The 16,738-nt window shown below is 48.0% G+C and overlaps 1 protein-coding gene across 2 annotated transcripts in view; it reads left to right on the top strand.

The window, feature by feature from the left end:
* The window catches only part of KITLG (KIT ligand), a 67,577-nt gene that overhangs the window by 16,681 nt on the left and 34,158 nt on the right, over window positions 1-16,738 (top strand). The window lies entirely within an intron of this gene.

Genomic DNA, 16,738 nt, shown 5'->3' with positions numbered 1-16,738 from the left:
CTCAAGACCTCATCCAACCTGGCCTTGAACACCTCCAGGGAGGAGGCATCCACAGCCTCCCTGGGCAACCTGTGCCAGTGTCTCACCACCCTTGCTGGAAAGAATTTCTTCCTAATCTCCAGTGTGAATCTGCCCTAGGTGATCCTGCTTTTGGCAGGGGAATTGGACAGGATGATCTCCAGAGGTCCCTTCCAAGCCCTACCATTGTATGATTCTGTGTCCCAGAAGTCCTTACCTTTGGTATCTGGGAAACTTGTGCAATATATACAAAGCTTTGTGTTATTAGACACCACTGGAGCAATCAAGCCATAACTGAGCAGCCCTTACTGTCTTTAGATATGAGTGGACTACATCATTACATGCTCCTTTCATTGCAAGGGTGGTGGAATAGTTTTGACTGGGCCCTGGGGCAACCTGGTCTGGTTGAGGATTCTCCTGCTTGCAGCAGAAGAGATTGGACTGGATGACCTTTGGAGGTCCCTTCCAAGTCCTGTGATTCTGTGAGAAGCTTTGACCAAGGAGTTGTTCAAACTCTGACTCAGAAGTGTGATGAGAAGTATAATACAAACATGAACCAAGTGCAGCTTCTCTTAGCAGAGAAGCCAACTCCCATGAAAGGAACTGTTGAGGATTTACTTCACTGCCAACTCTGCAGCAATTGGAGCTCACCTTAGCCTGAACTTTGTGGGGACAATCTTCCTAGCAGGGCCTGTTGTGGCAGGACAAGGGGTGATGCTTTTAAATTAAAAGAGGGGAGGTTTGGACCAGAGAGAAAGAGGGAATTTCTTACGCTGAGGGTAGTGAGACACTGGCCTGGATCACCCAGAGGGATCATAGATGCCCCATCTCTGGAAACATTCCAGATCAGGTTGGATGGGCTCTGAGCAACCTGATCTAGTTGAAGATGTCCTGGCTGACTGCAGGGTGGTTAGACTAGATGAGCTTTAAAGGTCTCTTCCAACCCAAAGCATTCTGTGATTCTGTGAAATATTTCACACCACAGAAAGTCAGGAGATGCTAAAAGAGGCAATGCTACCTTCACACAGAAGTGCCAGTTCAGAGAGGGCTTTGACCTTAGGTGTAGTATAGCTTGAAATGGAGCTTGGTATATGCTAGAGTCAACCCAAGAGGTCACTTCCACTGAAAGGAGCAGTCCTAATCTTGTCATCCTTGCAGATCTGTTCTCCTCCTCCACTCATTCCCCAGGGATTAGTTTGCTGTCTCAGAGCTGAACTGGCCAGGCACTGTCTGTGAATTTAGTGACTTACAGAAGGGTCAGATGAATGTCAGAGGGAGGGAAGGAGACACTGAGAGCCCTCTCTGAGCAGAGGGGAGCTGTTAGATTGCTTCAGACAGTCTCATTAATCTCAACTGAATAAGAAAGGATTATACATTGAAGTAGGTAAAAGGCCATGGATACTTCCAGTTTCCACTCAAGTTTGCTTAGCTTCTAATTCATGCCCCGAGGAAGTCCTCTTCATCTAGGCAACACATTCTGTGAGGGTGAGTGCTCAGGTGCCTTCGGTTTTCTGTGGCCACCAGTCTGATTATGCACTGAGCTGACACTTCTTGTTTTCCAAATCTTCCTTGCCTTAATTGCACAAGTCAGATTTGGCCTAATTATAAACTCAGTTGCATGTACAACCATCTGCCAAAATCACCATCTGTAACAATCCAGCCTGTAGCTCTGAGAGGAGGAAAACACTTTGAAATAGAGGCTGTAGCTGAACTCCAATTGCATGGGAGAGTAATGACAGCCCAGGCATTGCTACTGGAAGAAGTTTGCTTTAGCATGGGAGTATGAGTGGTTAGAACTCCCCAAACCTGGTGCAGAGTTAGCATGTTGGACAGCTGCAGCCACTGATGCTTGTGGAGGGGAGATTTACACTGGAGATGAGGAAGAAATGCTTTCCAGTGAGGGCGGGGAGGCACTGCAACAGGTTGCCCCATGGAGGTCGTGGATGTCCTGCCCCTGGAGATGTTCAAAGCCAGGTTGGATGAGGTCTTGAGCAACCTGGGCTGGTGGAGCTCATCCTGGTACATGGCAGGGGGGTTGGAACTGGATAATCTTGAAGGTCCCTTCCAACCCAGACAATTCTGTGAATCTGTGAACCCCTCCTATAGGGACAGGCTGAGAGAGTTTGAGCTGTCCAGCCTGGAGAAGGCTTCAGGGAGACTTTAGGCCAGCCTTCCAGTACCTGAAGGGGGTTACAGAAGAGCTGAGGAGGGACTTTTGAGAAGGGCTGGGAGTGATAGGATGAGAGGGAATGGATTGAAACTGGAAGAGGGGAGATCTAGACTGGAGATGAGGAAGAAATGATTTGCAGTGAGGGTGGGGAGATACTGGAACAGGTTGCACAGGGAGCTTGTGGCTGTCCTCTCCCTGGAGGTGTTCAGGGCCAGGCTGGATGAGGCTTTGAACAACCTGGGCTGGTGGGAGGTGTCCCTGCCCATGGCAGGGGGATTAGAACTGGATGATTTTTAAGGTCCCTTCCAGCCCAAGCCATTCTATGAACCTGTGAATTGTCTGATTGAGAAAAGAAATCCCACAACTTGTATCCAGGTCCTGCCTTCAATACCCTACTCACTGATTTTACTTCCAAACCAAAAAATGCTTAGCATTTTATTACCTACACAATTTGAATCCTATCCCTTCCTAATACATACTCAAAACCCAAAGTGAACAATCCAGCTTTGAGGTAATGACCTGTGAAAGAAGAAAGCAACCCTACATTTATCAGAATACGTTAAGAATGGCTCTGCATGAGTGTGTGAAAATAATATTTGTCCAAAGTGCTAGAATCCTAGAATTGGCTTGGGTTGAAAAAAAGACCTCTAAGAACATTGAGTCCAACCAGATGATGGATGAGACTCATTTCACATGCCTTGCTTGCAGGTAAATGGCCTATCAAATTAAAAAGTAATCTTCCAAACATGGCAGAGTGCTTGTAATACAACCTCAGCACTGGGCAGGCATGAAGCCATTTAAGCCAGCAAGCTGGAATTCCAAGTACTGAATAGGAAGGAACAGAATAGGATGGAACAGAATAGGAAGGAATGGAATGGAATGGAATGGAATGGAATGGAATGGAATGGAATGGAATGGAATGGAATGGAATGGAATGGAATAGAACTAACCAGGTTGGTAAAGACCTTTGAGATGATCCAGTCCAACCTATCACCCAACACCATCTAATCAACTAAACCATGGCACCAAGCACCCCATCCAGCCTCTTCCTGAAGACCTCTGGGGTCTGCTTTTGGAAGTCACCAGGAGGAGGGGAAAAAGATGAAGAAAATAATTAAAAAAGGAATCAGAAAAGCTTCTCCCCCCCAACAAAAACCAACAAAAAACCCTCCAGGGTGTTTAGTGTGAAGAGGAGGCTGAGGGAGACCTCATTGCTCTCTACAGCTCCATGAAAGGAGGTTGCAGTGAGGTGGGGCTTGGGCTCTTCTCCCTAGGATCAGATGATAGAAGGAGAGGAAATGGCCTGAAACTGTGCCAGGGGAGGGTTAGGTTGGGGATAAGGAACAATTTCTTTGCTGCAAGAGTGGTCAGGGATTGGCAGAGGCTGCCCAGGGAGGTGGTGGAGTCCCCATCCCTGGAGGGGTTCTAGGAATGTGTGGCCATGGCACCTGGTTTGATGGCCTTGGTGGTGTTGGGCTGATGGCTGGACTCAACCTCAGAGGCCTTTTACAACTCCAAAACAATTCTGTGAGGGCTTTTCAGCTCTGCTAACATGTTCCAAGATAATTATGTAGGTTTAGGAAGGATAGTGGTCATAAGAGTATCTTCTGTGGTGTGCAAGAATGAGCATAGCTTTTATGGCTTATGTTCAGAATTCAAGGTGTCACTACTGATCAGGGAAGGAAACTCAAGATATCCATTAAGTATGTCCCACCAGATCCAAGATTTCAAGCAGCTGAAAAGCAGAATCCCTTTCTTTCATCAGTACTGAAACCTTTGACCACAGGCTTGGCTGAATGTCTGCTTGGTTTGGCTTTGTTGGTTTCTCATAAAACACGACATTACTTTTCCTTACCAGCATGTTGCAAGAGAGGAAAAGGAGGGAGGGGGAAAAGTAGATGTTACATCATAATTAAAGTTAGGAACTGGGGTTTGGGGGGGGGGGGGGGGGGGGGGGGGGCAGATCAAAGTGAAAACTTCTCAGTCCTGGTGCATTGTTAAATTTCCTGTTCCAAGCCTTTTTAAGTTGATTCAGGTGCTCCTGCTTGGCATAGCTCCAGAGAAACTGGCTTTTGGGTAAGTTGGGAATACCTTTCATGTCAGCTGTTACTTATCAAAGGCAGAAGCTGCTCTGACTAAACGAGGAGGAGCCTGTGCCGTTTGAAAGTGGCAAGATTAAACTGTTGATGTGAGGTTTGTTTGCTCCCCTCCCTTCAGAAGCACTCCCTGCATCCATTGTGAGAGCCACCACAATGCTCAGGAAGAGGTAGGGTCACCCTCTATTGACAGCTGCTGGAGCTGAGAGTCTGTGAAACCAGCAGACTATAGATGGTAAAGGGAAAGAAAAGACAGTTTGTGATCTGAGTAAAGGTAAGGGAAAGGGATTTGCTTTGTTTGTTTTCATAGAGTCATTGAATGGTTTGGTTTGGAAGGGACCTCAAAGATCATCCAGTTCCAACCCCCTGCCCTGGACAGGGACACCTCCCACCAGCACAGGTTGCCCAAAACCTCATCCAGCCTGGCCTTGAACACCTCCAGGGAGCAGACATCCACAGCCTCCCTGTGCAACCTGTTCCAGCGTCTCACCACCCTCACTGTCAAAGAATTTCTTCCTCATGTCCAGTCTCAGTCTGCCCTCCTCAAGCTTCAATCCATTCCCTCTCATCCTGTCACTGCAAGCCGTTGTTTAAAAATCCCTCCCCAGCTCTCCTTCAGCACCCTTCAGATACTGGAAGGCCACTCTACAGTCTCTCCAGAGCCTTCTCTTCTCCAGGTAGAACAACCCAGAGACATCTGCACAATAGCAGAGGGACTGAGGAGAGTTGCTAGAGATCAATTCCATGATCCAAGGGCTGGAGCAGCTCTGCTATGAGGACAGGCTCAGGGAGCTGGGGGTGTTCAGCCTGGAGAAGAAGAGTCTTGGGGGAATGCGGGGCTTAGAGCTGCCTTCCAGTACCTGGAAGGATGCTACAGGAAAGCTGCAGAGGGACTTTTCCTGAGGGTGTCTGGAGACAGGACAAAGGGGAATGGTTTGAAGCTGAGGGAAAGCAGGTTGAGACTGGATCTTAGGAAGAAGTTCTTCAGTATGAGAGAGGTGAAACACTGGCACAGGCTGCCCAGGGAGGCTGGGGATGCCTCCTTCATGGGGGTGTTCAAGGCCAGGTTGGATGAGGCTTTGAGCATCTGAGTCTATTTGAGAGGTGTCCCTGCTCTTGGCAGGGGGATTGGAGTAAATGATCTCTAAGATCCCTCCCTACCTGAGCCATTCTCTGATTCTACGCTTCTATGACCTTTATCATGATGCAAACCATACAATTTATGTAACCTCTGTTCCTCACCTTGCTGTGAGTGCTCTTGAAGACCAGTGAAGGCAGCAGCTGTGGAACGTCAGAACATGAATAGTCTCGTGATAGATATTGTAATAAGGGTGTGAAAACCTAGCACCCCTCAGTGTTCTCAAGGCTTATACTGGTGTTGGCATACCCAAGAGGTCCAAACAGTACTGGTTAATCACATCTAAGCCTGTAATTGTAAGGATGTATCATGATTATGTAGGTGGATGAAACAATCTTGACTGCACCGACACCCAGCTGTACTCTGTGTTCAGCAATTATCCTTTCCATAGAATCAGAGAGTTGTTTCAATTGAAAGAGGCTTCTAAGATCACTGAGTCCAACCATCAACCCAACCCCACCATGGCCATCAAACCATGTCCCCAAGTGCCATGGCCACAGGTTTCTTGATCACCTCCAGGGATGGGGACTCCTCCACTTCTCACAGAATCACAGAACCATTCAGGTTGGAAATGACCCTCAGGATCACCAAGTCCAACCATTAACCCTACCCTTCAAAGTTCACCCCTAAACCATATCCTCAAGCACCACATCCAAACCACTGTTCAACACATCCAGGGTTGGTGACTCCACCACCTCCCTGGCAGATAGGGTACAGAATGCAGAACTAACCAGGCTGGAAAAGACCTTTGAGATCATTGAATCCAACCTCTCACCCAACACCATCTCATCAACTAAACCATGGCACCAAGTGCCTCATCCAGTCTCTTCCTAAACACCTCCAGTGATGGTGACTCCACCACCTCCCTGGGCAGCACATTCCAATGGCCAATCTCTCTTGCTGGGAAGAACTTTCTCCTCACCTCCAGACTAAACCTTCCCTGGCACAGCTTGAGACTGTGTCCTCTTGTTCTGGTGCTGCTTGCCTGGGAGAAGAGACCAACCCCCACTTGGCTACAACTTCCCTTCAGATAGTTGTAGATGGCAGTAAGGGCAGCCTGTTCCAGTGCCCTGCCATCCTTAAAGAAGTTCCTGGTTGTGGTTAGATGGAACTTGTGATGTTCAGGTTTGTGCCCATTACCCCATGTCCTGTCACTGGGCACTACTGGAAAAAGCCTGGTCCCATCCTTCTGACACGCGGCCTTGATCAGCATTGATGAGATCCCCTCTTCCTCAGTCTTCTCTCTTCAGGCTAAAAAACTCCAATTCTCTCAGGCTTTCCTCATAAGAGAGAGAAATGAAACATTTTCACCATGCCCATGAATTTCATTCAATGCCAGGTTATCAAATTACTTGGTCTGTTTGCTGTCCTTCTTGGGGCTTTCAATTTACATTTTGTGTCCAGTTCTGGGCTCCTCAATTTAAGAAGGACATTGAGATGCTGGAAGGTGTCCAGAGAAGGGCAACAAAGCTGGGGAGGGGTCTGGAGCACAGCCCTGGGAGGAGAGGCTGAGGGAGCTGGGGTTGCTTAGCCTGGAGAAGAGGAGGCTCAGGGGAGACCTTCTTGCTCTCTCCAACTCCCTGAAGGGAGGTTGTAGCCAGGTGGGGGTTGGTCTCTTCTCCCAGGCAACCAGCACCAGAACAAGAGGACACAGTCTCAAGCTGTGCCAGGAAAGGTTTAGTCTGGAGGTGAGGAGAAAGTTCTTCCCAGCAAGAGAGATTGGCCATTGGAATGTGCTGCCCAGGGAGGTGGTGGAGTCAAAAAAGGCTTGGAGGTGGCACTTGGAGCCATGGTTTAGTTGTCAGGAGGTGTTAGGTGGTAGGTAATAGGTTGGACTTGATGACCTCTGAGGTCTTTTCCAACCTTGCTGATTCTATGATTTTATCACTTTTATAGTTCTCCCACCCCAAATTCCAAGTCCTTTGTGTTAAGAACTGAAGATTCAGGACAGAATTTCTCTAACAGCTCTTATTCCATTTCTCTCACTGGTGCTTGAAGGTTTCATATGAAGAAAGGGTGGCTCTGGCTGCACTTTCATGGTAAATCAAGAGAATATTCAGGACAGTGGATTGTTTAATTCATTAATTATATAGTATTACTCTCTTTTTTTGCACAAACTTGGCAAACAAGCAGGACATCTGAAACAGATCTTTGAAAGCAATCTTTAATTAAGGCTTTGCCTTAAGAGAATGGCTTTTCATTCCCTGGGGGAGCCAAATCACCCACCTCCATACAATGTGAGAATCTTGTCCTCCCTGCTGAGATAATCTGCTCTCTCTAGTTTTGCCTTCCTCTTTCCAATTGCTGAAAAAATGCCTTTGGGTTGCTGCTGGAAAAAATTGCTTCTGGAAGTCACCAGGAGGAGGGGAGAAAAAAAATACAGAACATAATAAAAAAGGAATCAAAAAAACTTCTCCCCCCGCAAAAAAAACCAACAACCCAACACACTTCAAGAAAAACAAAGCCAACAAAAAGAAAAAATAATGAAAACCAAAAAAGCAAAAGAAAAACCAAACCAAAAGCCCCAAAGCAAAGCAAATCTTCCTCCCTCTGGAGTTTCTGAGTTAATGGGAGGTTGTTGTGTTGAGCCCACCAAGGTCTGGTCTTCTGCTCCTTCCTGCTTTGGCAGTGGAGGCCTTTTGGATCTCAGTGTCCCCATGAACAGAAGAAGTGGTGAGAGCCTGGCACAGGTTGCCCAGGGAGGTGGTGGAAGCCTCATCCCTGGAGGTTTTTGCAGCCAGGCTGGAGGTGGCTGTGAGCAACCTGCTGTAGTGTGAGGTGTCCCTGGCCATGGCAGGGGGGTTGGAACTGGCTGAGCCTTAAGGTCCCTTCCAACCCTAACAATTCTAAGTCCATATTGGTCTTGATCACTCTAATGTAGGATAAAGAAAATGTCTGTGCAGAGGTTGTCCTAGTCTGTAAGTCACCATCCCTGGAGATGGTCAAGAATGATAGAGTCATAACATTGAAAAATGACCTTGAAGATCATGGAGCACAACCCAAGCACCATGACCACTGTGTCACTCACTCCAAGAAGGACATTGAGGAGTTGCAATGTGTCCAGAGAAGGGCACCAAAGCTGGGGAAGGGTCTGGAGAACAGGACTGGGGAGGAGCAGCTGAGGGAACTGGGGGTGTTCAGTGTGGAGAAGAGGAGGCTGAGGGAGACCTCATTGCTCTTTACAGCTCCCTGAAAGGAGACTGCAGTGAGGTGGGGGCTGGTCTCTTTTCCCTAGTGTCAGATTATAGAGGGAGAAGAATTGACCTGAAATTGTGCCTGGGGAGGGTTAGATTGGAGATGAGGAGAAATGTCTTTGCTGCAAGAGTGGTCAGGGCTTGGCACAGGCTGCCCAGGGAGGTGGTGGAGTCCCCATGCCTGGGGGTGTTCAAGAAACCTGCGGCCATGGCACTTGGGGACATGGTTTGATGGCCATGGTGGTGTTGGGTTGGTGATTGGACTCCACCTTAGAGGTATTTTGCAACTCAAAGAATTCTCTGGCTCTGTGTTTGTGATTTAACAGGAAGATCTCTTTCAAAATGTATTGTTGGCTTGGGGGGTTTTGTTAATTTTTTTAACCTTCTGTGGTGGGTTGAAGTTCCCCCCCCCCCCAACCCCCAGCATTACCTTTGCCAGACCAACTCAGTTAGAAGCAAATGAAGCTGTATTTACCAGCAAGAACTGCACACCTTTCTTCCAACTGAAACCTTTTTGGTCCATTCCAAGTGCTGGTTCTTTGCAGAGCTAGTAGGCCCCCTGATGGATGATGCTCAGTCAATATTTATTTGGGTGCTGTTAACAGAAGCTCCAGAGGCAACTTGGATAATTACCTGTCTCTTGGTAACTTCACTTCCCCAGTGTTTGAGAGCTAAACAAGCTGGCTGTCATCCAGGCCTGATTTAAGATGCATGGAAACTGCTTGAAGCCCTGATTGCCAAGTGGGATTCAACAGTGGGCAAAAATGTATTATGGGACAGATAACATTTTTGAAGAGCCAAAACCAACAACGTGGTTTGGAACAGAAATCCTTTACAGGGGTGTCCTGGCAGGGGTGAAAAAGAAATGCATTCATTGAAGCATTGAAGGCATTGAAGCATTGAAGCATTGAAGGTTGGTTAGTTGACTGCATGGGATTACAAAATACCTGGCCTGCATGGATTTGCAAGGCAAACTCAACAGCAACTTACACTTCTCCTTGCTTATCATGTCCATCTTGGTTCCACCTGAAGCACACAACCCAAACCCAGCAGCAGGGGTTCAGTTGCACCTTGCTGAGTGCAGCAGCAGCAGCAGGAGGTTGGCTGGGGCAGCCTGCTGCTCCTGCTGCTCCTGCTGCTGTCAAGGAGAGCTGTAAGGGGTAGGGGATGATAGCAATTAGCCTGAGGTTGCATCAAATTAAGTTGGCATCGAGTCTAAAGCAGCTTCCTAGTTTTCCCAGGATCTGGATGGTGGGAAAGAGTGGTGTGATTCATAATCTTCTCAGCCCTGTGAGACCATGGATCTTAAATGTGTCTGTCTCAGAAGAAAAAAAAACCAAACACCAAAAACCAGGGGAAAAAAAGAGGTGTTCAAGAAATGTGTGGCCATGACATCTGGGACCTGGTTTATTTGCCTTGGTGGTGATGGGCTGATGGTTGAATTTAATGATCTTGGAGGTCTTTGCCAAGCCAAAATATTCTTTGGCTTTCTGATTCTACATCTAAAGCACTCCAAAACTGACTCTAAAGAGAGTGGCCTGCATAGAACCACGGAACCGTTGATGTTGGAAGAGACCTTTCTAATCAAGTCCCAACCACTCACCCAGAGCTCACAGCCCCACCACTGCTGCTAAGCCACTGCCACTAAACCACATCCCTCAGCACCACATCCACATGCCCTTTAAACACCTCTGGGGATGGAGACTCCACCAGCACCCTGGGCAGCCTGTTCCAGTGCCTGAGAACCCTTCCTGGGAGGAAATTTTTCCTGACACCCAACTTGAACCTCCCTTGCTTCAACTTTTTACAAGAGATTTCAGTGAAAGGATGAGGAGCAATGGCTTTGAGCTGGAAGAGGGCAGATTTAGACTGGAGATTAGGAAGAGATTCTTTCCAGTGAGGGTGGAGAGACATTGGAACAGGTTGCCCAGGGAGGTTGTGGATGTCCCCTCCCTGGAGGTGTTCAAGGCCAGGCTGGATGAGGACTTGAGCAACTTGGGCTGGTGTGAGGTGTCCCTGCCCATGGCAGGGGGTTGGAACTGGATGAGCTTTGAGGTCTCTTCCAACCCAACCCATTCTATGAACTTATGAACTTGAGGACATTTCATCTTGTCCTTGCTGCATGTGAGAAGATCCCAACCCCCACCTCACTCCAACCTCCTTGCAGGGAGCTGTGGAGAGCAACGAGGTCTCCCTTCAGCCTCCTCTTCTCGAGACTATCCAACCCCAGTTCCCTCAGCCACTCCTCATAAGACTTGTGGTCAAGGCCCTTCCCCAGCTTTGTTGCCCTACTCTGGACCTCTCTCTGCCCCTCAATGTCCTCCTCAGAGTGAGGGGGCCCCAAAAGAGAGCCCAGTACTCAAGATGTGGCCTCACCAGTGCCAAGCAGAGGGGCCATTACCTCTATCACAGCTAACAGCTAAACAGATTAGCGGACATGTGAAGGAATTGTTTTGCTCTTATGTTTCTGGATGCTTTGTGATTTGAAAAGAAAAGAAAAGGCAAGAAATATTTTTCTTGCTATTTTCCATTGTGGGGAGTGTTGTTGCACTGCTTTAAGGCTTAAGTCTGAGCATTAATTTAGCTCTCCACGAGTGCCCAAGCCATGTTGTCTGTGGCAGGAGTTCACAAGCTGTGCCTCAGAGGAGCAGCATGCAAGCCCTGCCCCAGGAGCCGATGTTGAGAGGTGTTTTCCTACCTCAGGATTAGGAGCAGTTGAAAAATAACTTTGGGAAGCCTGGCCCAGGGTGAATGCTGTCCCACATTGTTAGCTAAGCCCTGCTGGAGCTGTGGCTTGGAGCTGTGGTTAATTGGATGACTTGCTTCGAGAAACTGGGCTGAAAACAATTCCATGGCTAATATGATTTGAATGCAAGGAGGTTTATAATGAAGAACCCATTCTGCCTTCCCTGTGCTTCCTGAGTTTGTTATGGCTTATTGTTTGTCCTTTGTGTGTGTGTGATTTTCCCCTCTTTAGGATTAGACCCAGTATGAGACAGATCATAGAATGGTTTGGGTTGGAAGGGACCTCAAAGATCATCCAGTTCCAACCCCCCTGCCATGGGCAGGGACACCTCCCACCAGCCTGGCCTTGAACACCTCTAGGGAGGAGGCATCCACAGCCTCCCTGGGCAACCTGTTCCAGTGTCTCACCACCCTCACTGGAAAGAATTCCTTCCTGATCTTCAGTCTAAATCTTCCCTCTCCCAGCTCAAAGTCATTCCCCATCATCCTATCACTACAAGCCCTTGTAAAAAGTCCCTCCTCAGCAACCCTGCAGTCCCTTTCAGGTACTGGAAGGCTGCTTTGAGGTCTCCCTGGAGCATTCTCCAGGCTGAATAGCTCCAAGTCTCTCAGAGAGTCCCCATAAAGAAGGTTCTCCAGAACTCTGATCATCATCATGGCCTCCTTTGAGCCTGCTCCAACAGCTCCAGGCCCTTGTGTTGGGGCACCAGAACCAGAGGCAGTGCTGCAGGTGGGGTCTGAGGGGCAGAATCCCCTCCCTGTGCTGCTGCTCTCCCTGCTCTGGCTGCAGCTCAGCACACAGCTGCCTGCTGGGCTGCCAGGGACCATTGCTGGCTCCTGGGGAGTTTGTCATCAACTGACACCCCCAAGCCCTTCTCCTCCAGGACTGCTCTCAAGCCAGACCTTGTCCAAGCTTGGCTTTGTGCCTGGGATTCAGGACTTTGTTGAACTTCCTGAGCTATTTGGGAGTGTCCTGACTTTCCAGCGTTTGGCTTGCTGATGGGTGTGGTATTCCCCTTGCTGCTTTCCCCTTCAGGAATGAGCTGAGCATTGATGAACATATCTGCCTGTGATAGCAGAGTGTGAAAAAGATGCTGAAGCGCTCACTCAGCAGCCTGTGTCAACACTTCAGGGTGCACATGAAGACCACAGACGAGAATGTTGTTGGTTTAACAGCTGAGAGCACGTCCTCAACACACTGAATCACTGCTTAAGCCCTCAAAAAATGCTGATAGCTGAAATGATAGATTTTGGCTTCTAAGCACTCATTAAAATCATTTGCAGGATGACTGCAAGTGTCTGCTTGAAATCTTTCATTTGAATTATGCTTTCCAGTCTAATGACTTTTATATATATATATATATATATTTTCCCCCTTCCACAAAAGCAGCTTAAATATGCAGATTTCAGAATCCAAAGCCAATTTAAGGGCCTGAAGCCATGCCAGCTGTGGTTTAAGTTGAAAATGAAGAACAATTGCTTTGCTGGAAGAGTGGTCAGGCACTGGAACAGGCTGCCCAGGGTGGTGATGGAGCTACCAGCCCTGGAGGTGTTTAAAAGCCAGGTAGATGTGGTGTTTGAGGATATGGCTTAGTGGTGGGCTTGGTAGAAGAGGGTTAATGGTTGGACTCGATGATTTTGGAGGTCTTTCCCAACCTAAATGATTCTGTGATGTTCTCACTTTCTTCATAGCCTCTCCTACCACCAGGCAGCCCCTTCAATGAGTTGCCAGTAAAGAAAGTTTCTGGCCTGAGAACCTTTTCATGTGCATCCACAACTTAAATATTCAGTATTAAAGAGATTTCAGAATATAAAAGCAATTTGATGGCCTGAAGTTGTGCCAGGGGAGGGTTAGGTTGGAGATGAGGAAAAATGTCTTTGCTGCAAGAGTGGTCAGGGATTGGCAGAGGCTGCCCGGGAAGGTGGTGGAGTCCCCATCCCTGGAGCTGTTTAAAGCCAGGTCGATGTGGTGCTTGAGTTCAGTGGTGGACTTGGCAGAGGAGGTTTCATGAATTGATGACCTTGAAGGTGTTTTTCAACCTAAAATGATTCTGTGATTCTATGATCTTATCTCTTTCTGCATAGCCTTGCCTACCACCAGGCAGCTCCTGCAGTGAGTTGCCAGTAAAGTAAGTTTCTGGCCTGGGAACCTTTTCGTGAGAAATGTGTGGCCATGGCATTTGGGCCATGGTTTAGTGGCCATGGTGGTGTTGGACTGATGGTTGGACTTGATGATCTCAGAGGTCTTTTCCAACCCAACAATTCTATGATTCCTCTCTATGTCCACAGTTTGATTCCATCCCTTAACACAACCTCTACAATATCTTTTTTGAGCCCAACAGCAGAAGAGACTCTTTGCTACCCAGATCCCCTCCTGTCTGCTATCTCTCTGCCTTCCGTTTAATCCCAGCAGCTGATGTGTGATTAAATCCCGTCGCCAGCTTTGAAAAAAGCCTCTTTGGGGTTAGTTAATTATGTATGGAAATGTGGGCTGAGTCCTTCCCTTGCTGCTGAGGAAAGTGTTAAAACTGGAATCTCTATTTATATAAAGCTTTTTGGTTGAGGTTCCCTTTTGTTCTGTCCTCGCTTTTAATTCAGCCTCTGCGAGTTTTGCACAAACAGCAGGTTTGGCCATTAGTTAGAGTTGCACAAAAATAGCTTGGCCCTTTGATCTAGGCAGTCCTTATACACAATGTGCCTGCAGGCATCTGCAATATAAATATTTGGTAAGTGCAAATAATTAAAAGATTTTGGATAATAGGCGTGTTGGAACGAGCAGGATTTGTGCAGAGCTTCAGTTCCTGTTGGATGACACAGGGAACAAATAAGCAAGGAAGAGCTCAAATCATCTCCAAATTTGCAAAGCATTGGGTTCTAACAGCAGTTAAGGGGGAAAAAAGGCTGATTTTAAATGTATAAAGGGAGGGGGAAGTGTTTCTTGTTGATTTCCATGGTTAGAAAGCTTGTGGTGATTTTAAGCCTCATTGTGAGTAGCCTTTGTTCAGTGAAGGGTTTTAGTTGGAAGAGACCTTCAAGATCATTCAATTCCAACCCCCCTGCCATGGGCAGGGACACCTCCCACCAGCCCAGGGTGCTCAAGACCTCATCCAACCTGGCCTTGAACACCTCCAGGGAGGGGGCATCCACAGCCTGTTGTGTTTTAGATCCAGAAGGATCAGAATTGCTAAGGTGGCACCAGAGTCCTGGGCTTATGGAAGTGTTCTGCTCCTTTTATCAGTGTTACTCAAGTGAGCTGAGGAGACTGAACAGACATCATCCTGTGACAGTGACACAGGTCAGAGAACAAATTCCATCTTCCTTTACATACTGCTCATAGAATCCCAGAACTGTTTGAGTTGGAAAAGACCTCTAAGGCCATCAAGTCCAGCCATCAACCCAACACCACCATGGCCACTACACCGTGTCCCCAAGTGCCATGGCCACAGGTTTCCTGAACACCTCCAGGGATGGGGCCTCCACCACCTCCCTGGGCAGCCTCTGCCAATCCCTGACCGACCGCTCTTGCAGCAAAGAAATTCTTCCTCATCTCCAACCTAACTCTCCCCTGGCACAATTTCAGGCCATTTCCTCTTGTCCTATCATCTGATACTAGGGAGAAGAGACCAACCCCCACCTCACTGAAACCTCCTCTCAGGGAGTTGTAGAAAGCAATGAGGTCACCCCTCAGCCTCCTCTCACCTTCCCTGGAGGTGCTGAGGAAACCTGTGGCCATGGTACTTTGGGACATGGTTTAATGGCCATGGTGGTGTTGGGTTGATGGTTGGACTGGATGATCTTAGAGGCCTTTTACAACTGAAACAATTCTCTGATTCTCTGCTGAGGAACTCAGTAAGGAACTGACTCCGTCTCCAAAGAAAACATCAGGGAAACATCCCAGCAAGTATAACCTCCTGTGTCCTGTTTGAAGGTGGAACTACTGGGTTTATTCCTTCCTGGAAGCTCAGTTGGGAGCTGGTTGTCATCAACAACTTGTCTCACCTTTTTTTCTCACAGCTTTGTTGCCAAAATTGCAGTGAGGAAGCCGTTTGTTAACTCGAGGTCCCTGGCCTTGAGTAGCCTGTGTTGGGAAAGGAAGATGTTTGTTTCTCTGACCACTTCAAGCCACTTCTTAGTGTTTTTGAACTGTTAGCCCTTCAAGGAGCACTGAAAGGCCTTTTCAGAGACTGGCAGCATCTTTGTCCCATCTCTGCAGAGCCTGAATTCATGGAATCCTGGAATCATGGAGGTTGGAAGAGACCTCTAAGATCATCCAGTCCACCCTTCAAGCCGGCACTGCCATGACAACTGAGCCATGCTCTGCAGTGCCACGTCCACGTGTTCTTTGAACACCTCCAGGGATGGTGACTCATAACTGCAAGACTAAGTTCCTGACATGGATAATTATCTCAGTGATCATTTGTACAAATAGAAAAATCAGAAATCTTTCTAAATGCCAGCAATGTCAGAGCAGGAGGCATTCTCAGCCTGCAGACTTTGCTTAGGATATTCTTATTCTTTCCTTCTGGGGGAGTCTACTCATCACCCCAGGGGCCTGTGGTGTCTGAAGGTACACCACAGGCTGAGGAAGGGCTGTGGGATCTGGGGTTGCTTAGTCTGGAGAAGAGGAGGCTGCCAGGAGACCTCACTGCTCTCTACAACTCCCTGAAAGGAGGTAGGAGCTGGGTGGGGGTTGGTCTCTTCTCACATGCAACAAGTGACAGGACAAGAAGAAGAGGTCTCAGGTTGTGCCAGGGGAGGTTCAGGTTGAATATTAGGAAAAGTTCCTTCCCAGCAAGGGTTCTCTGGCACTGTCCCAGGCTGCCTAGGGAGGTGGTGGAGTCACCATCCCTGGAGGGATTTAGAAGATGCATGGATGTGGTGCTGAGGGATGTGGCTCAGCAGCAGTGGTGGGGCTGTGACTCTGGATGAGCAGCTGGAATTGGTGATCTCAAAGGTCTCTTCCATCCTCAACAGTTCCATGGTTCTATGATCCTATGAATTCCATCCTCACCTTGTTACAGGTTAGGGAAAGCCAAGTGCGGTCTCTGCCAGTCCTGCCATGTCCCATCTGTAATGGAGCATTTCTGCTCTCTCAGTTGCCACTATCAGGAGGTTGCTCTGCCTGCAAAAATGGCTAAGGGAGTCAGAAATGGGAGTTGTCTGCCTGGTACAGCTGGTGGAACCATCTCACCAGGGCAAGTGCAGGAGGCAGGGGGGAGGGGGCTGGGTTGTCTTTCCAGCAGCACTCCACACTGGGTCTACCTAAGAGAGTCAGGAAGCACATCCTAAGAAAGAAAATGACCAGTTTCATCTGAGATGTGAGATCCACAAAGATTGGAGAGATGTAAGCTGCAAGAGAGAGATTGACTTGTTATTT

The sequence above is a fragment of the Melanerpes formicivorus genome, unplaced genomic scaffold (assembly GCF_026170545.1).
Source record: "Melanerpes formicivorus ecotype bairdi unplaced genomic scaffold, bMelFor1.0.p_v2 SCAF_8, whole genome shotgun sequence".
Taxonomy (NCBI): Eukaryota; Metazoa; Chordata; class Aves; order Piciformes; family Picidae; genus Melanerpes; species Melanerpes formicivorus.
This window is presented reverse-complemented; position numbering and strand designations above follow the sequence as displayed.